The 22889-nt window shown below is 39.7% G+C and overlaps 1 long non-coding RNA gene across 1 annotated transcript in view; it reads left to right on the forward strand.

The window, feature by feature from the left end:
* The first annotated feature begins 597 nt into the window (after positions 1-597).
* Positions 598-22889, forward strand: part of LOC131278217 (uncharacterized) — a 57340-nt gene continuing 35048 nt past the window's right edge. Inside the window, exons 1-4 of the long non-coding RNA XR_009185490.1 lie at positions 598-673; positions 1368-1574; positions 5713-5792; positions 22168-22278. This is a non-coding gene — a long non-coding RNA (uncharacterized lncRNA). The remainder of the gene's footprint in view (positions 674-1367; positions 1575-5712; positions 5793-22167; positions 22279-22889) is intronic.

Raw genomic sequence — 22889 nt, forward strand, 5'->3', positions numbered from 1 at the left:
ATGCAGCAGACCAGGGAGCTGAGGTGGCACAAGAGAATAATCACCTCTCTCCCGCTCTGGAAGCTCCCAGGATTGGTTCCCAGAGTTGCCTAATGAGAATACAAGCAGACACAGAAGAACACACAGTGAGTGGACACAGACAGCAGACAATGGAGGGAGGGGGGAGAAATAAATAAATCTTAAAAAAAAAAGAATTGGCCAATGTAGCTTTCAACAAATCTTTCCAGCATTAAACCAATTTTTTTTTAAAGTAAATTTTGTCAAAAAGTGTTCTGCCAAGTGTTTCCCTTTACAATATGACTTTCACAGCTCCCACTGAAAAAGGCACCTGTCCTAATTTCCAAGGATTTTCTCCATTTCTTGGTTAGGAAGTAAGGAATATGTTAGCACCAAGACTTCAATTCATTGGCTTGAGGAGTTAGTTGCTCCCTCCCAATGGTCTTTCCTGGGGTCTACAGGGAAAAACCCTTGTAACTGCCACAGAAGGCTCAGGACAACAGCCTGACACCTCACCAGAGGTTCTGATTGGCCCAGTGCCCAGGAGCACCATGGGAAAGAATTTGAATGCTGCTGGCAGTTGGGATTTAGACCTTGACAGTTATAACTGAAGGACTGTGCTGGGCCACTGTCTATGGAAGTCAAGCTCATGAGAGAAAAAAAAAAGCCACCCAAAGTAAGAAATTTGGCATGATAGACTAGGCTTAGCAGCAGGGATTGTGCACTAGAAAGATGCAGTTGGTTCCAAGGGCAAGTTCTTGAACCCATCTGATCCCCTTCTCTGAGAAGGATGTGTACTTTTGTGAGTGAAAGGGTTATGAGGTAAAAGTGAAACAAAATAAAACCACATTTTGAAATCTGACCTTTTGAAAGAGTTGGGAACTAAAAAGTAATTATGTTTCCCTGTTGGATGGAGAGAGGTATTAGGAATGGAAATGTAGGCAGGGATAAGAACAGAAATCGCAGGGTCACTGGAGGTGAGGAGGTCGATGCTCCCACAGAGGACTGAGTCCTTACCAAGTGTCATATTTTCAGGCTCTTCTATGAGGGCTGTGGGTATCGTTAGAATTAAAAGACAGGAATCTTAATTTTAAAGAAGGAATAATTAATGCAAAAGGATGGGACATCGCAATGAAAGAGAACTGAGACTCCTGAAGAGGAAGAGATTTTTGAGATGTTAGAGGGGCTTAAAGAAGCTCTAATTGCAGGGCCTTAAAGGAAGGGTAAAATTTAGGTAGTTGGAGGAAGAAATGTAGGGAGCAAGAAAATTTCCTAAGATCGTTAATGTTTCTTGATTTGGTCTTCACTTTTGGTGTCCTACTTATTATAACTTTTTGTGCTTATTTTGTTTTTTTCACTGTCTACTCCAGCTTTCTACAGGCTGTTATGAGGAGCTCTTGACTGCTTGGAGAGACTCATGTAGAAACTTCTATGCTCACCAGCAACCTCATTACCACGTTCCTCCAGGATGGTCACCCCAGGAGACGGATCACTGGGCCTCGCAGAAGAGAGAAAATCAAAGGACCATCATCAACAAATTGAAAATTGAAGTTGAAAGGCAAATCTTCAGATTTATAGTAAGAGTCTTATCCAGTGTGTAGTAAAGTTTTTTTTTAAATTGTTTTTAAATTGTTTTTAAAATTGTTTTTAAATTGTTTTTAAATTGTTTTAAATTTTATTTATTTCTCTTCCCTTCTGCCCCCGCCCCAGTTGTCTGTTCTCTGTGTCCATTTGCTTTGTGTTCTTTTTTGTCCGCTTCTGTTGTTGTCAGCAGCACGGGAATCTGTGTTTCTTTTTGTTGCGTCATCTTGTTGTGTCAGCTCTCCATGTGTGCGGAGCCATTCCTGGGCAGGCTGCACTTTCTTTTGCACTGGGCAGCTCTCCTTATGGGGTGCACTCCTTGTGCTTGGGGCTCCCCTACGTGGGTACCCCCCTGCGTGGCATGGCACTCCTTGCGTGCATCAGTACTGCGCATGGGCCAGCTCCACACGGGTCAAGGAGGCCCGGGGTCTGAACCGCGACCTCCCATGTGGTAGATGGACGCCCTAACCACTGGACCAAGTCCACTTCCCTAGTTAAGTCTTTGAGCAAACTTTTCTGAGGTAGTAAGGAACAAGTAAATTAATTTTGTTACTGTGTCTATTTGTGAAATTCGTATGAGTGTACATTTTACTACCAGAAGAAAATCTTTACCCTGGTTCACTTTTTCAATTTTTAAAAAACTTTTTATTTTGAAGTACTTTCAAACTTACAGGACAGTTGCAAAAATAATACAGATCCCATATAGAGAATTCCAATGTACCCCATCCTTCCAGATACCCAGATTTACCAATTTTAACATTTTGCCACATTTGCCAAATCTATCCATCCATCCATCTATCTATCTATCTATCTATCTATCTATCTATCTATCTATCTATCTATCTATCTATCTATCATCACAATCTATATTTATTCATCTACCTGAGTATTGACCCATTTTCTAAACACCAAATGTAGACTGTATATATTATGCTCCTTGAACACGTAATACTTCCATGGGCTTTCTCTGGTTCACTTTTGACTCTATCATAATATATGATACAAAATAGAAGATGGCAGAATAATGACACTTTTGAGAGAGTTTTCAAATAGGTACTAATCTCCGTGGCACTGGCACTGTGGGAAAATGAGGACTAATACAACATTCATTGGAGAATTAATACTCCAAGCAGGCTAATTCTATTTTTCTGCTCAGCCTAGGAAAGAAGAGTTAACTACACAATGAAAATACTTTTCTTCTAAAACCATTTTGGTCCTTTGACCATAAACAACTAGCACCAATTAGAGCAATGGGAAGTAAAAGATCAGGCTCAACAAACACTGTTCTCAGTCCACAGGGGTGGCCATATTGCCCTACCCTGGAAGTCTACTTTCTTCGAATTACCCAGATGGCTGTCAGTGCAACATGAACTCAATGATTACTTTTTTAAAGAAGCAATTTTATTCATATGTATCTATATACCATACAGTCTATCTAAAGTGTACAGTCAATGGCTTTTGATGTAATCATAGAGTTGTGTCTTCAACACTAAAATCAGTATTAGAGCGTTTTCATTACTTCAAGAGGAAAGTCCCCCTACCTGTAAATGGTCACTTCTCAATCCTTTTGCACTTCCCCTGCCATACATGGCTGTTAATCTAATTTTGTCTCTATAAAATTATTTGTTTACAATTTATATAAACCGAGTCAAATAGTATGTAGTACTTTATGTCTAGTTTCTGTTACTTAGCATAATTTTCTCTTCTTACAATGCACACACAAAAAAATACTAATACATTATTATTCACTGCAGTCCATGGTTTTCTTCAGGTGTATTTTTGCCAAATATGACCCTATTTTTAACATTTTGTAATAGTAACATATATTTATTCTGGTTCATTGAAGAAAATTCTTATATTTATACTATTAATCATACTCATCATCTGCAACAGGGTTCACTCTGCTATAAAGTCCCCTGTTTCATCCTTTAGCTTTATTTCTAGTGACATTCCCAACCCTGAACTTGACCTTTAAATCAACCAGAGGGAGGTGGATTTGGCTCAATGGATAGAGCATCTGCCTATCACATGGGAGGTCCAGGGTTCAAACCCAGGGCCCCCCTGACCCATGTGATGAGCTGGCTCACGAGCAGTGCTGATGCACACAAGGAGTACTGTGCCACGCAGGGATATCCCTCATGTAGGGGAGCCCCACATGCAAGGAGTGCCCCCCCCATAAGGAGAACCGCCCAGTGTGAAAAAAGTGCAGCCTGCCCAGGAGTGGCGCTGCACACACAGAGAGCTGACTAAGCAAGATGATGCAACAAAAAGAGACACAGATTCCCTGTGCTGCTGACAAGAATATAAGTGGACACAAAAGAACACACAGTGAATGGACACAGAGAGCAGCAGAAAACTGAATGGGGAAGGGGAGAAGGAGAAGTGAGGAAGGGGAGAGAAATAAATAAAAAATAAATCTTGGAAAAAAACCTCTTATAACACAATAATAAAAAAATAAATCAACCATAATCATACCCCCATATTGGCTAATTATTTTCACTCTAATACCATCATCACCTCTATGCAATTCCAAACATTTACAATTAACCTTATTAAAAATTCTGCATGAATTAAGCCATGGCTACCCATTCTCTATCCTCATTCTATCTTCTGGTGACCAATCTTCTAGTTTTTAACTCCATGACTCTACACATTATATATAGTTCATATTAGTGAGATCATATAATATTTGTCCTTTTGTATCTAGCTTTTCACTCAACATAGTGTCCTAAAGGTTCATCCATGTTTTCATATGCATCACAACTTCATATCTTACAGCTGAATAATATCCCATTGTATGCATATACCATATTTTCTTTATCTGTTCATCAGTTGATAGACACCTGGGTTGTTTCCATCTTTTGACAGTTGTGCATAATGCTTCTATGAACATCCATGTACAAATGGATGTCTGTGTCCCTGCTTTCAGTTCTTCTAAGTATATACCTAGTAGCAGGATTTCCAGATCATATGGTAGATCTACAGTTACATTCCTGAGGAACCATCAAACAGTCTTCCATAGAAGCTGCATCATTCTATATTCCCATGAACAATGAATAAGCATTCCTGTTTCTCCACATCCTTCTCCAACACTTGGCAGTTAAGTTTTTTTTTTAAATAGTAGTCATTCTAGTAGGTGTGAAATAATAAGCTATATAGTTTTTTTTTTTATTCTTTTTTTTATTTTTTTTTATTGACTTTGTAATAATATTACATTAAAAATATATATGTGAGGTCCCATTCAACCCCACCCCCCCACCCCCCCCTCTCCCCCCCCCCAACAACACTCGTTCCCATCATCATGACACATCCATTGGATTTGGTAAGTACATCTTTGGGCACCTCTGCACCTCATAGATAATGGTTCACATCATGGCCCATACTCTCCTCCATTCCATCCAGTGGGCCCTGTGAGGATTTACAATGTCCGGTGATTATCTCTGAAGCACCATCCAGGGCAGCTCCATGTCCCAAAGACGCCTCCACCTCTCATCTCTTCCTGCCTTTCCCCATACCCATCGTCCACCATGTCCACTTTTCCCAATCCAATGCCACCTCTTCTATGTGGACATTGGATTGGTTGTGTCCATTGCACCTCTATGTCAAGAGGAGGCTCAGATTCCACATTGATGCTGGATGCAATCCTCCCATTTTCAGTTGTAATCACTCTAGGCTCCATGGTGTGGTGGTTGTCCAGCTATATAGTTTTGATTTGTATTTCCCTAGCAGGTATCAATGTTGAACATCTTTTCATGTGCTTTTTCCCCCATTTGTATCTCACTTGATGGGGAAGCTAGATAAAAAACTGTCTTTCATTTAAATCCTCTGACCTCCAATTCCACCCTATTCTTTGCTAAGCTACTGAACTTGGAGTTTTAGCAGCCAAATATCAGAGATGCTCTTAAGTGGGTATTTTTGGGATTTGGCTCCATTATTGATCTAAGATGCCATGCTTAAAAGGAAAACAAAATATCATATTCTAATTCTTACTGCTCCCCACTACAGATTAGCCATAAACAGACATCTGGAATTTCTAGGAACTGGCTTATCAAAGATATGACCAGTATTAAACTTCAACTTACCCTAATTTATTTCCTATTTTTATATCTTATAAATACTTTGTTTTTTAAACAGTCGGCCGGAAACTCATGGCAGCATTCTCCTGTGATCATCAGCCTGGGGGATGTCTCCTTGTGAGGCCAGGTCTTTCAGAGGTAAGTGTGGCTAATTGCACTGGACCACCTGGACCTACCTCAGGTCAGGCAGGCTGCCACATGAACTGGAAGCTTTGGGAAGCTCTTTGCTTTTCTACTCTAGCTGCTCCAAGGACATAATTTCTGACCTCCACTTTATATCCCTTCAATGCTTTACATCTATTGCCTGATGATTAGATGCAGAGCTAGCTAAGGACTGAATGAATTCCTAACCTGTGCAGGCTTGTGGGCTTGCCCTGTTAATGAAGTCATATTGCCCCCTGAAACCTTCTTATTTTAACAGTTTCTTTAAGTAATTTGCTAATTTCAGTAACAGAATTAAAAAGTTTTAGAACTAGAAGGATCGTTTGAAGAATCATCTGTTTCATTTATTTTCTCATTTTTGTGACAGAACCAGCAAGAGTTTGATATTGATACTAATATCTTTTAGTAAGCATGTGTGCCAGGGAGCCAGGGATGGCAGGTTTTTTGTTTTGTTTTGTTTTTGTTTGTTTTTTGTTTTTTTTTTTTAGTTAAGGGGGCCAGATATTGAATCTGGGACCTTGAATGTGGAAGCCAGCACTCAACCACTGAGTCACATCGGCTTCCTGAGATGACTTTTACGTTTGTTTGCTTTTTGTTTGTTTGTTTTCAGTAGGCACTGGAGACAGAACTGGGGACCTCCCATATGGGAATCAGGGGCTCAACCACTTGAGCCACATCTGTTCCCTGGCCAATCTAAGTTTTGAACCCAAGTCTATCAGAATCCAAAATAACATGATTCTGCCTCTTTATTTCCAGCATGGGCTATCTGACACCCCCACCCCCTCAATTCAAGCTTTATCTCTTGTCTTCCACATTTAAAACTCAGGTCTGTGTTTACCTATGTCAGGTGAGCAGATTCACCCCCGAATTACATTCCCATCGCTGGGGCAATCTGATGTCATCATGAAGAAACCCTCAAGTTTAAAGACTCACATTCGCTCTTCATGAAAGCAGTGTTGCCGCTGACTTTGATCCTGAGCTCAGACTTGCTTTCATTTACTCACCCACTTCCCTTTCGTTGCGAGTGTTCCCGTTTACAGACTGTGGGAATGCCCAGCCAGAGTGAGGGTGAGGTGACCGGGAGCTCGTCACGCGAGCCCCAGCTGCTGGAAGGGAGCCTGGAGGCCAGGCCCCAAGTAACACCCTCAGGCCTCTGCTGAGGGTGGCTCAGGCGCCCTCCTCCGGAGCCTTCTGCCCTCGGGCTGCAGGAAGGCAGGGGCCAACCTGCTCTTTGGGAAAAGAGGAGGATTGAGGGCTCTCTGAGGTGTCCAGGGAAGACAGGGCATCCTCTTTAAGAGAAGGGTAAAGACTTAAATTCTGAAGGGAATCAACTTACAGTAAATTCTCCATGTTTCAGCCTGGCCAGAAGTGTCTGGTTAATCAAATATTCTTAATAAGGGTAATGTGGTGTGTGCTATATGTGGCTAAACACTTCTTCAGGGATTATAACACAACAAAGTATGGGTAAAACCCAAACTGCAAAACTAAATATAATTAAATCTTTCTTTGATGACTCATAAGGCCTCCAGGATTCTGTATGCCTCAGGGTCACCTTTATGTTTATCATCATCCTTGATGAGGCAGGCAGCTGTATAAAAACACAGTAAAGGTACAGGTCGCCCTCCCATCCTGCCTACCTGGGTGGCCTTGGCCAGGTGACTTGACCTCCAGAGCCTCAGAGTCCCCTTCAAAATAGGGGTGGCAGCTTTACCTCACAGGATCAAATGAAACAGTATCTAAGAAAGTCTGACAAACTGTAGAAAACTATGGGTGTAAAGGATTTTGTTGTTTCTGTCACTATTAAGCAAAGAGGAGATCAAACTGTTCATTGCTAGATTAATGTTTCCTTTTAATTAAATGTTGCTTTCTAACATGGTTTAAAGTAATTTACTTTAGTTTCCTTTTAAGGAGAGCGTGGCTTCCGTGGTAGCAGGGTTTGCTGAGAAGTCAAGGGTCAGGAAGAACATTTGAACTTTGCTTTAAAATGTAAAAGTAGTACGTCCTTGTGAAAAAAACTCAATTACTACTGAAGAATATTAAAAATATAAGTCCTCTTTTAGTCCCCTTGCCTCAATCTTACTTCCCCAGAGTTGTTTTATGTAGTTTAATGTGTGTGCTTGAGTGAAATAGATTTAAATTATACTATTCACTATTGTTCTATGACTGCTTTTTTCACTTAACAATGTGTCTTAGGGACTTTTCCATGTTAACACATTCCTTTATTTACGTTTGCATGGACTTTCATAATATGGATGAATTTTATCTTGTTTATAACCATTACCCTGTTGATGAACAGTAAGTTATTTCTAATTTTTTGTGGCAGACAATGCTGCAATGACCACAGGATGGCATTTATGTTCTAACTCAGTCGTAACCACTCAGTAATTTTTTACGTCAAGTGGGTTCAACCCCAGACTTTCTAAAACATATTATTCTTGATCTACGCCTCCCAAAAGACACAACAATGAAATGTGAGCAAAATAAGGTAATTTTTTAAAAGTTTGGTGATTTTTAGTAAATTTTCATAGTTGTGCAATTGTCGTCACAATCAGCTTTTAGAGCAGTCCTGTCACCACCCCAAATTCCCTTATATCTGTTATTAATCATTCTCCACACCCATCCTAGCCCTAGGTAACTACTGATATGATTTGTCTCTACAATTTTGCCTTTTCTAGAAATTTCATATAAACACCTGGCTTTTTTCTGCTTAACAAAATGTTTTTGAAGTTCAACCATGTTGTAACTTGTATCAGTTATTGTTGTGTAGTGTTCCATTGCATTGATATACCATATTTTGTTTATTCATTTAGATTATTTGCAGTGTGGGGCTTTTTTCCCCCCTATGATATAATAGTTCATAATGCCACCATGAGCATTTTCTTGCAAATTTATGTGAACACATGTTTTTATTTCTCTTGGGTACTATCTAGGAGTGGAGTAACTGGTTTTTACAAGTGTGTGTTTCACTTAAAAACAACAACACCAATGTCAAGCTGTTTCCAAAAGTGCATGTACCAACACTGTGAATGGACCCAGTAAGTGTAAACAATGAGGGGGTGAGGAGAAATTAAAAAACAAAGGTTGTATCATTTTACGTTCTCACCAGCAATGTATGAGAATTCCAGTTTCTCTACATCTTCATCAACACTTGATCCTGTCACTCATTTTGATTATAGCAATTCAAGTGTGTGTGTAGTTGTAGCAGGTTGATATTATTGATGAATTCCAGAAAGAAATATTGGATTTTGCTTATAAACTGGTCTTTTCCTCTGGGCATATTAGATTATGTTGGATTCAAAACTCTTGTGTCCGAAGGGCATTGAGTCCTTGGTGGGTGGGGATTCACAGATAAAAGACATGGCAAATGATAGAGTTGGTGTTTTTAATGTTGGAATTTGATGCTGAAGTCTTAAGCTGGAGCCCGGGCAAGTAAGCACACAGAGAAAAGAGAAGTAAGCCCCAGGAAGAGAAGAACCCTGAGCCTGGACGGAAGCAAGCCCCAAGAAGAGAGGAACTCAGGAAGCCTGAACCCTTGCAGACATCAGCAGCCACCTTGCTCTAACACGTGGAAATAGACTTTAGTGAGGGAACTAACTTATGCTTTATGGCCTGGTATCTGTAGGCTCCTACCCCAAATAAATACCCTTTATAAAAGCCAACAGGCTTCTGGTATTTTGTATCAGCACCCCTTTGGCTGACTAATACTGTAGTGGCATTATACTGCAGTTTTACTTTGCATTTCCCTAATGACTAATGATTTTGGGTGTTTTTTCATGTGCTTATCAGGCATTCATGTATGTTCTATGGTGAAGTGCTTATTCAAATCTTTCGTTCATTTTTAATAGGGTTATTTGTCCTTTTGTTATTGAACTGTTAGTTTTTAAAAATTATACTTTCTGAATACAAATCCAGATAGGATTTACAAATATTTCCTCTCAGTCTGTTGCTTTTCTTTTCATTTTCTTTATGGTGATTTTTGAAGAACAAAAAGATTTAATTTTGAGGAAGTCCAATTTGTCAACCTTTTCCTTTATGGATCATGCACTGAATGTTATATTTAAGAAATCTTTGCTTTAACTCAAGGTCACAAGATTTTCTCTTATTTTCTAGAAGTTTTGTAAAAATAAGGTGATTTTATAAATTATTTCAAATACTAGATGAAGCTAATTTCTCTATATTCAGGCCTTTCCTACCTTTTCAGGGTAGCTTTCAAACCTTGGCTAGATTGTATGCCTACAGAACCATCCAAAGTGGCCTTTTTTCTTGACTCCTTGAAAATTTTCCCCAAAAAGTCAGATCACATTCATTCAGAAGGATCAGGTAAGATTTCCTTGAGAAGGAGACATTTGAGATAGTCATATTTATTTGCTATACCAAAAATAGTAGAATTTTATCAGTGTGTTCTTTCTCTCAATACCAAAGCTGTGAAAAGGTATTTTCAATTTACTAGTGGTTTTGACATGGACATAGCTCTACTTGCATCTCTTCATTCCTAGTAACTCACTTTATTTCTCTGGGTAATTGTAGCAATTTACGTGGTTATGAACTCCAAAAATTGATATTGGAATATGTTTGCAATCTGGTCTGTACCTGGGTGTGATTGAGTTATGACTGGGGCTTTGATTGGGCCACGTCATTAGGGCATCGAGTTCCCACTCCTTGGTGGGTGGGTTCTCACAGATAAAGGCATGGCAAAGGACAGGGTTGGGGGTTTTTGATGTTGGGTTTGATACTGGAGCCTTAAGCTGGAGCCCCAGGAAGTAAGCTCACAGAGGAAAGAGAAGCCAGCCCCAGGAAGAGAGAAACCCTGAGCCCAGGAAGAAGCAAGCCCTGGGAAGGAAGGAACCTTGAACCCAGAAAGAAGCAAGACCTTGGAAGGGAGGAACCCAGGAAGCCTGAACCCTCACAGCCATAGACAGCCATCTTGCTCCAACATGTGAAAGTAGACTTTGGTGAGGGAAGTACCTTATGCCTTATGGCCTGGTATCTGTATGCTCCTACCCAGAATAAATACCCTTGATAAAAACCATCTGGGAAGTGGACATGGCTCAACTGATAGAGCATCCATCTACCATATGGAGGGTCCAGGGTTCGATCCCCAGGGTCTCCTGACCCGTGTGGTGAGCTGTCCCACCCACAGTGCTGCCTAGCGCAAGGAGTGCCCTGCCACGCAGAGGGACAGTAGGGGTGCTCCATGCACAAGGTGTGCACCCCACAAGGAGAGCTGCCCTGCATGAAAAAAGCACAGCCCGCCCAGGAGTGGCACCACAGACACAGAGAGCTGACGCAGCAAGATGACGCAACAACAAAAAAAGGAGACGTAGTTTCCCAGTGCTGCCGAATGGACACAGAGTGCAGACAATGGAAGGAGAGAGAAATATATAAATCTTTAAAATAAAACCCAAAAAAAACAACCAATTTCTAATATTTTGCATCAGCACCTCTTTGGCTGACTAATAAAGTAATGATGCTTTATTAGTCTTTAACAAGGCTTTTTGACATAATGTAAGTGGGGTGTGCTCAAGAGGCACACAGCTCCTGAAAATTAGAACTTGAATCCCATTTCTTTCACACCCTCATGGGTCATAGAAGTTCCATTCCTTACTTGAACCCCCTGGAACCAGATGTGTTTTAGAAAACATAGGTATTTTTTTTATTTCAGAAAGGTAATATAATTAATATAACATCCCCAGGGAGTTAAGATATTGAAGATGTATGTAATATGGGCATGTTATTATTTAAAAATATCCTGTGTATTTCATTGTACATAAAATAAATAAAGACTATAATTAGCTTCACATCAATTCAGATTTTGCTATCACTTGATTTCAGGTCTGTTCAGTTTCGGGGGGCAAATGAATTTTCAAAAAAAGCCTTTCCATTTTAGAGCATTTTTGGATTTCCGAACTGAGCATAAGGGCTGGGGGATCTGTATTGCCTTTTCTGGGAAAACGCCACACAAGCTGCTTCCTGTGTGTGTCGGGTTCCTTAGCCTCAGTTGACCACTGCTGGTTCTGCATTTGGATGGAGCTGTGTGAGAGGCTTTCACATTCCAAGAGACATGGGGAAGCAGAACTTTGGCAAAGCCTGGCCAGGCTTTCAGCCTGAGAGAGTTTTCTGAATGAGCATTTTGAAGAGAGAATTTCCACAGTGCTACAGTTTATATTGTTCTCTTTTAGGGAGAAGTTCTTTTACTATTTGAAATCAATATATGCTTTACAAAATATTTCATCTCCCACCAATTCTAGTACTGTATCTGCTCATATGGACTCTCAGGTGCAGATGCCCAGTAAAGATTCTTAACCTACCGGGGCCAGGGTTTCTGGCTTGGAGTGAAATTATGTCCTATAAAATGGAATTGAGTCAAGCTGTGGTATATTTGAATCACATTGAGAACCGGATTATATGATCAATGGCAGCTTAAGAATATTTTAATCACTGAGCACTTTGGTGCTGACTTTCCGACAGTTGTGAAAGATTTCTGGTCCATGTTATGAGGAGAGATAAGGCCTGCCTTGGTATCCACAACTTCTTGCTCAAGAATTGGAAGAGTCTTGGCAATTCATTTAATGACACTTTAATAAACATTACAGAAACAGTATACACTCAGATAAAAATGTACACAAGTAAATTATATTACACAAGTTTACATTAGTATGTAAAGTAACACCTGGTTAAGAGCCCCTGCTTATTTAATGTAGAAAGATAGTATTTAATCCTACCACCCTAATCCAAATGCTACTGGAATTTTATTCTACTCCCTTCCAGTCTGTTCCATGCATTTTAAGAGACTGAATGAATGGTCTTAGGCATTTCTTTTGCACATGCAGAGAATTTGACACTAGCAGCTGTCACTGCATAAATTACCAGAGCTGATGTAGTTGATTTTAATTGGCTAGATAAGTATCCTTTTCCTCCCTTATTGCTCCAAGGGTGTTTCTCCATATGATGTTTAATTAGTCAGAAATAAAACTTCTCATTCACTCATTCAGCAAATATTTATTAGTTGTCCACCATGTGCACTGTGTTAGTTACTGAAGGACAGAGCAGTGAATGAGACAGACACACTTCTGACCTCATGTTGTTGTAACAGTGTCATTTGCAGAGGGACTTTATTTCGTCAGTGGTGTACAGGTATTGTACTCATGTGGTAGAACTAACAGGCATGCTCTTGATGTCCATTTACATGGCTTTCTCACTTGATAATTTTTCCCAACATGAAATACTCTTCATAAGATTCTGTCAGAAATCATTGAAGGAAGGAGGAATCCACAAGTCAAAAAGCTCAGAGGAAGGAGCAAGGAGGAGTCTTACAAACACCAGCATGTAGCTTGGATCAAGGTTTAGCTAATTGTGGACTGGGACAGAGTGAAAGAAAATACATCCCACAAGGAAATTTCTGGTATCTTCAAGGCAAATTTTTGTTGGGCTCAGATACAGGCCTGATTAGGAAAGAATTTAACGCCATGATTTTCACTGCCAAGGAGAGTTAGATTTGCAGCTAGGAAATAGGACCTCAGATTGGAGTTGCTAATATTTTGGGACTAAAGACTTAAACTCAGACCTTGCCAGCTTGACCTGTCTTCAAGACTGGAAGTCTTAAAAACAGAAATTGCATTTGTTATTCCATCAAGGATCTGCTACTTCACTCAGGACATGGAAAATACTCAATGGGAAAATTGAGGTTCCAAGAAGTTTAGAGGACTGGCACAAATTCAAAATCAAGACTGGCCTCCCAGTCTTCTGAGTCTACCCCAGGACTTTCATCACCCAAGGTGCCTCTTGCCACTCCATGGTGTACACATCCAAAACACATTTAATACACATTCTTAAGTTTTAAAATTTTATTTTAAAAGAAGCTTTAGGGGAAACGGACTTGGCCCAGTGGTTAGGGCGTCCGTCTACCACATGGGAGGTCCGCGGTTCAAAGCCCGGGCCTCCTTGACCCGTGTGGAGCTGGCCCATGCGCAGTGCTGATGCGCGCAAGGAGTGCCCTGCCATGCAGGGGGAGCCCATGCGCAGTGCTGATGCGCGCAAGGAGTGCACCCCGTAAGGAGAGCCGCCCAGCGCGAAAGAAAGTGCAGCCTGCCCAGGAATGGCGCCGCCCACACTTCCCGTGCCGCTGACGACAACAGAAGCGGACAAAGAAACAAGACGCAGCAAATAGACATCAAGAACAGACAACCGGGGGGGGGGGGGGGAATTAATTAAATAAATAAATAAATCTGGAGAAAAAAAGTAAAAGAAGCTTTAGATTACATAAATCTTAACAAAAAATATAGGGTATTCCCATATATACCGCCCCCTCACCTTTCTACACTTTTCCCCATTAACATCTTTCATTACTGTGGTACATTTGTTACAATTAATGAACACATAATGAGACATTGCTACTAACCATGGTCTAGAGTTTACATTATGGTTCACACTTTGCACCACACAATTTTATAGGTTCTGACAAAATATATAATGGCTGTATCCATCAGTGCAACGTCATGCAGAACAATTCCAATGTCTCCCAAATGCCCCATGTTATACCTGTTCTTCCCTCTCCCTCCCCTCAGAACCTCTGGTGATCACTGCCTTTATATCAGTGATACAAGTTCCTCCATTACCAGAATACTAATAAGTCTACTTTGCTCCATGGTTGTTTTCCCTATTTATGTTTGTTCATTCCTCAGTCTTGAGGGTTTGGGGATGGTGATGCCCACTCTGCTTCCGATTGAGAGGAGGCCTAGGTCCCATGGGGCAGATGGATGGAACTGTCTTACTTGCAGTTGTAGATACTCTCTTTTTTGGGGGGAAGGGGGTGAAATGGGCATTATCCATCATCTTTTTATTAGTTGTACTGGGTTAGTCTGATGTATTGGAAAGTAGGTGTTGGTTGCAATTCTGCTGAGATTCCAGGCTTACCTAGCCTATGAAAGTCTGGAAGAGTTAAGTCTCTGGGACATATATTTAATGGTACGCTGCTAATTATAGCTTCAAGTAAAAGGGTCAGAAGAACCATGTGCAGGAAAATTATAAATGAGTCGAACTCTGATACATTCAGGGTATAGGTTATTACATATTTCAAGGTAAGGCTCACTGATAGGATGTGGAATACCTGGGGTTGTGTGGCCTGCCTATAGTGTCTAGATGTCTCTAGAGCCCTCAGGAACCCCCCCCCCCCACTTGAGGCACTATTTACTGTGGCAGTCAGTGAGATCCTTTTAGTCATGCTGAAATCTTTTAGCCATAAAAACTCATTTGTATTTAATATTCCCCCCTTTTGGTCAAGGTCCTTTTCCAAATGCATTGCTAGTTGGTGCTTGGTAATAATCCCTCAGTACCAGAGAGGCTTATCCCTGGGAGTCAGGTCCCATGCTGGGGGGAAGGCAGTAAGTTTATAGGCTAAGTTTGACTTAGAGAACACATTTGAGCAACAAAGAGGCTTTCAGGAGATAACTCTTAGGCAATCTATAATATTTGGCTAAGTTTCATAAGTACAAGCATCAATATCGAGGGGCTGGTGTATCCATCTGTCCTTCTCTAGGCATTGTGTATGTACTCTAGAGATTCTTACCACTTTGTTAGAGACTGTAGCAGGACTCCCCAGAATGGAAAATTAATATATATATTTTTTACTGTGTGGGTCTCCACCTACTGAGATGACATGCTATGACCACATGAACACATTCATATTCCATAAAGGCATGCCCCAGGTGCACCCTTCCCCACTAACCACCCCTCTCCTGTCACAGTTGGGACCATTCTGCAATCCAAAACCTCCCCCAGAACAAAGTCAAAAATAAATAAATTAATAAAAATAATAAAAAATTTAAAAGTAGTAAAAAAATAAAATACAAAAAATATTTTTTGCATTGTGTCTTTCATTACCATAAGATCTGTTATCTTTTATGTACAGTGACAATTTCTTCTGTATGTTCCCCCAGTGTCTTATTTTTTTCACTGTATTTTCAAAAAAGCTTTAGGTTACAGAAAAATCACATAGACAATACAGAGGATTCCCATATACCCACCCCCTGATATTTGCCCCTATTAATAACATCCTTCATGAGTGTGGTACATTTGTTACCATTGATGAACAAATATTGCTGCTAACTATGGCCAATAATTTACATTATGGTTTACATTTTGCACCATACACTTTTATATGTTTTGATAAAATGTATAATAGCCTGTATCTGTCATTGCAAGATACTGTAGAATAATTCCAATGTCCTAAAAATGCTCTATATTTCATCTATTCTATTCTTTCCTCCCCCTTCCCTTGGTACCTCTGGTAACCAGTAAGTTTCAATTTTTGGAGAATAAGGTTAATAGGTACATGCATTAACATTGAGGACTTGGCATATTTTAAGTTTTTTCAACTTTATTTTTAGAGAACTTTTAGATTTACATTTACAGAAAAGTTACACCAAAAGTATAGGAAATTCCCATATAAGTCCTCTTCCCTCCACACCCACACATATAGTTACTCTTATTATTATTATTATTTTTAAGTTTTGTTTTTTGTTTCTTTCTCTTCCCTTCCCCCACATTGTCTGCTCTTTATGTCCATTTGCTGTGTGTTCTTCTGTGTCCGCCTGCATTCTTGTCAGCAGCACCGGGATCTCTTTTTGTTGTGTCATCTTACTGCGTCAGCTCTCCGTGTGTGCGGTGCCACTCCTGGGCAGGCTGTGCTTTTTTTCACGCAGGGCAGCTCTCCTTTCAGGGCGCGCTCCTTGAGCCTGGGGCTCCCCTACGCGGGGGACACCCTATGTGGCAGGGCACTCCTTGTGCAAATCAGCACTGCATGTGGGCCAGCTCACCACATGGGCCAGGAAGCCCTGGGTTTGAACCCTGGACCTCCCATGTGGTAGGTGAAAGCTTTATCAGATGAGACACATCGAATTCCCAGTTACCCCTATTATTGACATCTTAGATTAGTGTGTACATTTGTTACATTGATGAACCAATATTAAAGCATTTCTACTAACCAAAGTCTATAGTTAACATTATGGTTTGTACTTTGTGCTGTACAGTTCCATAGACCTTGACAAATGCATAATGCCATGCATCTATCTTTGTCATATTTAAGTTTTTATTGTGGTAAAAATATCTAACATACCAGAATGGATGTGGCTCAAGCAGTTGCTCACCTGCCTCCCACACGGGAGGTCCTGGGTTCGGTTCCCGGTGCCTCCTAAAGAAAACAAAGAACAAATAAACAATGAGCAAAGCAATGAACAAATAGATGAGGGTGCCAACTCATGGGAACTGATGTGGCTTAGTGGTTGAGCTCCAGCCTCCTGCATACAAGGTCCCCAGGTCCAATTCCCGGCTCCAGTATCTTAAAAAAATGTCTGTCTATCTATCTATCTATCTATCTATCTATCTATCTATCTATCTATCTATCTATCTATCATCTATCTACCTATCTATGATATACCACTCTCCATTCTAAGTACTTTAAATTATAAAATTCAGTGGTGTTCATTACATTCACAATGTTGTTTTACCATCATCACCATCATTGTCAACACTTTCCTTTATCCCAAACTGAAACTCTGTACCCAAACTCTGGGTCCATTAAGCATTGACTCCTCATTTCCCACTCCTACATCCCACTTTGATACCGTGTGTTCGTTCTGTTTCTATGAATTTGTACATTCTAGTTATTTCTTATAGGTGAGATCATGCAATGTTTGACCTTTTGAATCTGGCTTGTTTTGCTTGGCGTGATATTTTCAAGGGTCATCCATGTTGTGGGGTGTATCAGAATGTCAATGCTTTTTGATAACTGAATAGTGTTCCATTGCTTGTGTGTACCACATTTTGTTTATCCATTTGTCCATTCATGGGTGCTTGGGTTGCCCCCACCTATTGTTTATTATGAATGATGTTGTAATGAACATTGGTGTACAGATAAAAAACAAATTAAAAGCTTCATAAATGTTACTTCCCCCTACTCCACAACACTCCTTTGAACATAAAGTTTGGTCCATGTTTTGTGCTATTTCCCTAGGACTGATTCCTGCAAGAGGAATGTATTAGGTCAAAGGATCTGAACATTTTTAAGCCACTTTGATACTTATGGTGAGATTGCTTACCAGAAAGGTCCTACTAACTTAAAACACTTAACAAGAGAAGGTGACTTCACTGGAAAGGGTTCATTTGTTTATGTGTTAAATTGACTCAACCAGTAGGGGTTGAAAGGCTAAAGATAAAGTAGATGAAACACCCCTGAGAAGTAGTATTGATGGAATCTAGAGACGACACTAGAAATTAGTTTTGTAAAAGAAGATAGGAGTTATGGATTGGTGCAACTACAAATAGTGTTTGTGTGTATGTGTTGGGGGAGGGGGAGCGGAGGGAGTTCCGAGCTGATGACCTGCCTTTTCTTGATATGGGAGGAGGCAAGATCATCCTGGAAGTGAAGGAGCAGGATAAGTAGGGCTGATAGTCAGCTTGGGGAGAAAGAAGATGGTTTGGAAATGGCTATGCAGAAAATGCATTGGAACACCATCTAAAAGGTGCAGATCTGCCCAGATAATGTAATGTTGCATTTTGTTTATAATTGTAAGTGAAAACTTGATCATTACTACTCAGGCTCCGTTTATAGGGTGCATTGAAATTGAGAATTGGCAATTATTTGATTAATTTGATGAATGTTACAAATTAGGAACACCAGGTCAGGGTATGTTTCCGTCCTAAATTATACAGTACAGTTGTCTACAGTGATCAAATTAACCAGCTGATTGCCAAATCTCCATTTCTGTCTGTCCCCTGTGGACATAGTTTAAAGAACTAATAACTGAACTGGACTCTCCCCAATCCATTTTGGGATAATTGATGTCTTTGTACTCACATCCCTGCAGCTTGGTATTAAACACTGAAGCTTTGTGTAGAATATGCCAGTAGGCGATTTACTACCTCCAAAAGCAGTCTTTCTCTTATAAAGGCTTATCAATCAGAAATTTGGAGGGAATTTTACAGACTCTCCAAGGAAAATTATATTTTATATTGCTAAGAAAAAAAATTTTGATTCTCTCCATATTGCTTCATAAAATGCATTTGTTTCACGTTCTAAATACTTATAATTTCCATTTCTGTCTTTATGGATTACTTTAAAGCAATTTCACTTTTATATAAATGGTTTCAATTCTCAAAAACTTACTGAAAATTGGCTTTTTACATAAATGAAAGGTATCAGTGATTTCAACTTCATGAAAATAAAGACAATCAATTATGGTGAAGAAATATTTCATTCCCTAGTCTTTAAATATTTCCTTCATAAATTGATGGTTGATGTCATACAAGCTACGAAATGTAGAATGGGGGCAGATAATTTACATAGACAATTTGGGTTTTGAAAGCTGTTTTAAGAAATTTTTTTTAGCTTAATTTGTAGGTCCTTAGGCAATACCTTAACATGTACATTTACTTATATATTAAAGTGAAGGTAACAGGTTGTTTCACTCCAACTTTGCCTCCTCTCGACACTCAGCCATCCTCTTTTATTCTGTCAGCCTGTAGGGCTGTAATGATACAAGATGAAAGTGTTAAGAGGACCTGGCTTAAGATTTCCATTCTCTCAAAGAATTTACAACCTGTTGAGGTTTGCCAGCAGACCAACTAGTAACCAACAGTAATGATGTTTCAACTTGAATATTCAAATACAAGTATAGATTGAAATGTGGCCATTTTTGCTATTGTGTGGTAAGAACAGCCCTTAGCATCAGAGATTTGTTATGTGCTAATACTGATTATAAATGGATAAACAAGAAGAAATTTTAGCATTATAACTGTTTGCATCTGGATATTAGTCTGTGTCTGGTCTAAGTCTCAGGATTGGTAAGACTGACAACTTAAACCCAGCCTAGTTACTTCCAGAGCAGCAAGAAGGATGTGTATGAAACTGAGGATAGCTGGGGGAGCCTCAGCTTTTAGCTTCCCCAGTTTCATATCCCACATGGAAGGAGGAAACTGCCAGGTGAGAGGAGCACAGGGTCCAGTTTTTATTTTTATTTTTTTTTAGAAACTAGAAATTAAACAATTTTAAAATAGGAAATCCATGAATTTTAAATGTTGGTACCTAATATATGCATGTCGGCCTGTGGCACTGGGCCAAGTTCTGCTTGCAAGCTGTTGGCCTGTGACCTCTAGATGGTATGGTATACAAGCTCTGAATTTCTAGGTAAAAAGCCTAGGTTTCCCCACTCTTCCTAAAACTGAATGCTTACGTCACACAACATGGAACAAGTGCCTTTTCACTGCTTAATCTCCTCAGTAGATTTTTTTCCCCAGCAGATATTTTTTGAACTTTCTTTCTTTCTAAAAAATAAGTTTTGAAGAGATAAAAAAAAACTTTATCAGTATTTGAATAAAAGGGAGACAGGATTAAAATGTGGTTTACTACACTGATGTTTAATTTCCTTGAAACTCTCCATTTCAAAATTTCTGGCTAGATTATACTTTAAGAAAACCTATGTCACATATTCCATGGCATTTTTTTTTCCAATGAAAGTATATTGTGATTTTTATTTACAAATTTCAAGAGTCAGATTTTGCCTATTGTTAGATGAAAAAGGAAGGAAATAACATATTTTGGATAGTACCCATTTAAGGAGTAGTAAACTAAATGGTGGCCAAATGTCCACCAATGGCCAAGGTGAAGACTTGATTTATCCTGGCAGGTGTAACACTTGCTGCAGGAGACAAAGACTCTTTCACTTAGGTATGAATAAAACAATTTTTAACAGTACAATCAAATCCTGTTGGAATGGAGTTCTGTATAAATGTCCACTCCGAACCAAAGTTCGATAACTGATTCTGTTGAGGACGTATCAAGATATATGTTTGTTTCAGGTGCTGAATATCTCATGATTTTTTTTTTTTAAGATTTATTTTATTTATTTCTCTCCCCTTCTGCCCCGTTGTCTGCTCTGTGTCTATTCACTGTGTGTTCTTCTGCATCCACTTGTATTATCAGGCAGCACTGGGAATCTGAGTCTCTTTTTTGTTGCATTATCTTGCTGCCTCAGCTCTCCATGTATGCAGACCACTCCTGGGCGAGCTGCACTTTTTTCATGTGGGGCAGCTCTCCCTGTGGGGCACACACCTTGCATGTGGGGCACCCCTACGAGGGGGCGCCCCTGCATGGCACGGCACTCCTTGTGCATGGCAGCACTGTGTATGGGCCAGCTTACCACATAGGTCAGGAGGCCCTGGGGATCAAACCTTGGACCCTCCATATGGTAGATGGATGCTCTATCAGCTGAGCCACTTCCGCTTCCCACCTCATGATGTTTATTTCTCTCGTCATGAAGTGATATAAAGCAGGCGTCTTGCATACATATACTTCAGTTTATGTTAGAACAATGCGGGAATAAGATGTGTTGGTGAATGAAGTCTGTTTTACTGACCTTCCTTTATTAAATGTTTATTGAGAACCAATTACATTGAGTTACAAAGACCAAACAACAAATAAGGTGATAGCTGTTCAATTTATGGCACACATTTAACAATGGAAATAGGGAAGCGGATGTGACTCAAGTGATAAGGGAGGGGGAGGAAAATAAACAAAAACAAAAACCACTAAAAAATGTTGGTGTAATTTTTAAAAAATTGAAATAGAATTTTTTCCCTTTATCTTTGAGTTGCACAGTTTGAGAGTGATAGAGATAGCAAAAGCTCTATGGAGAAAATGGTGCTTGAGTCATCTGGCCTCAGCCAGGAAGCTCTTCTAAACTTTCTAAATCTACTCAGGACTCTAAATAATGCCTTCCACTGTCAGCAGGAGACTTGCTATGGGCTTGCAAGGGTGCCCTGAAGAAGGCTTTGGAAGTTTGGGGACGGTTGCTACAAGATATCAGATGAATCCGCTCTGGGTGCAGGGATTTGCATAATAATAATAATAATAGCAGCAAAAGGAGAACCAGTGAATAAATTCATATAATTAAGGTTAAAAATATCTTCAAGTCCTAATGATTAAAATTTGAGTATGTGCCTAAAATGCTGTTTTGTTTTTTTTTTAATTTTTCTGGTTATCCTTTCTATGTGGATACAGAAGACAAGACTAGGCCAGATCAAGCAACATGGAAAGAAAAATTATACAGGGGCAGAGAAGAGGAAGACAAAACCCAGGCCTAGAAGAAGGCCACATTGTACAAAGAGCACTGTATGTTATGCCCCTTATGCTTGTTCCCTGTTATGAGTGAACACTTACATAGTATTTACTATGTTCCAGGCAGTTCTAGACCTTTACACATAACAAATTATAGGTGGAAACTTAGAAAACAGATGAACAGATAGACAAGGATCTTAAGTCAACTTTAAAAAGGGTATTTTCATTTTTTTCTTTTAGACATGACATGTCTTAAATACTCCCAAGAGTATCATGGAGAAGAAGAAACTCAGTCCTCCTGAGCCAATGGACATTTGGTTTCCAAGCCCGTGCCCACATTGAACTGGCCAGGTAAGTATCCTTTAGGCAGGGATTGTCAACTTTCACCTGGTTCAAATACTTTCAAATCCATTGACCAATAAAATCCACTGACCGCTAAAATCCTGAAATGATCAAATGTTTGAAACATCATAAACCAATTAAAGTCTTGCAATGAGTGCATGAATGTTTATTATTACAGTGTTGTGCCATTAAAAATGGTCATTTAAGATATTTAGACATTTGATGCTAGAGAAATGACTTATGATGGAGCTTTATATATCAGTATCTGTGACCTGGTTGTGCAAGCAGTATGTGTATGTGTTAGCATGTATTCTCACTCATATCACTATGTGTGCAGTTTCACACATAGTTGATGACTTTCCCAAAGATACAAAGGTGAGGAAATTACTGTGCAGTCTTATAATCAAAACTTCCTAGTGGTTTGTAGCAAGAAGACAGAGAAGAAAGCTCCTGGAATTTCTCATGCCTAAGGTCCCAGGAGCTGGAGGAAGGGAAACAAGCCAACATGTGGGGATCTAAAGATTCTAGATAGGGTGAAAGGAGAAATGCAGAGATAAAATAACAAGACCCTTTGAGTGTAATGGTAAACAACAGAGAAGTGTAGCAGGAAGTGGCAAAGG

The sequence above is a fragment of the Dasypus novemcinctus genome, chromosome 4 (genome assembly GCF_030445035.2).
Source record: "Dasypus novemcinctus isolate mDasNov1 chromosome 4, mDasNov1.1.hap2, whole genome shotgun sequence".
Classification (NCBI taxonomy): domain Eukaryota; kingdom Metazoa; phylum Chordata; class Mammalia; order Cingulata; family Dasypodidae; genus Dasypus; species Dasypus novemcinctus.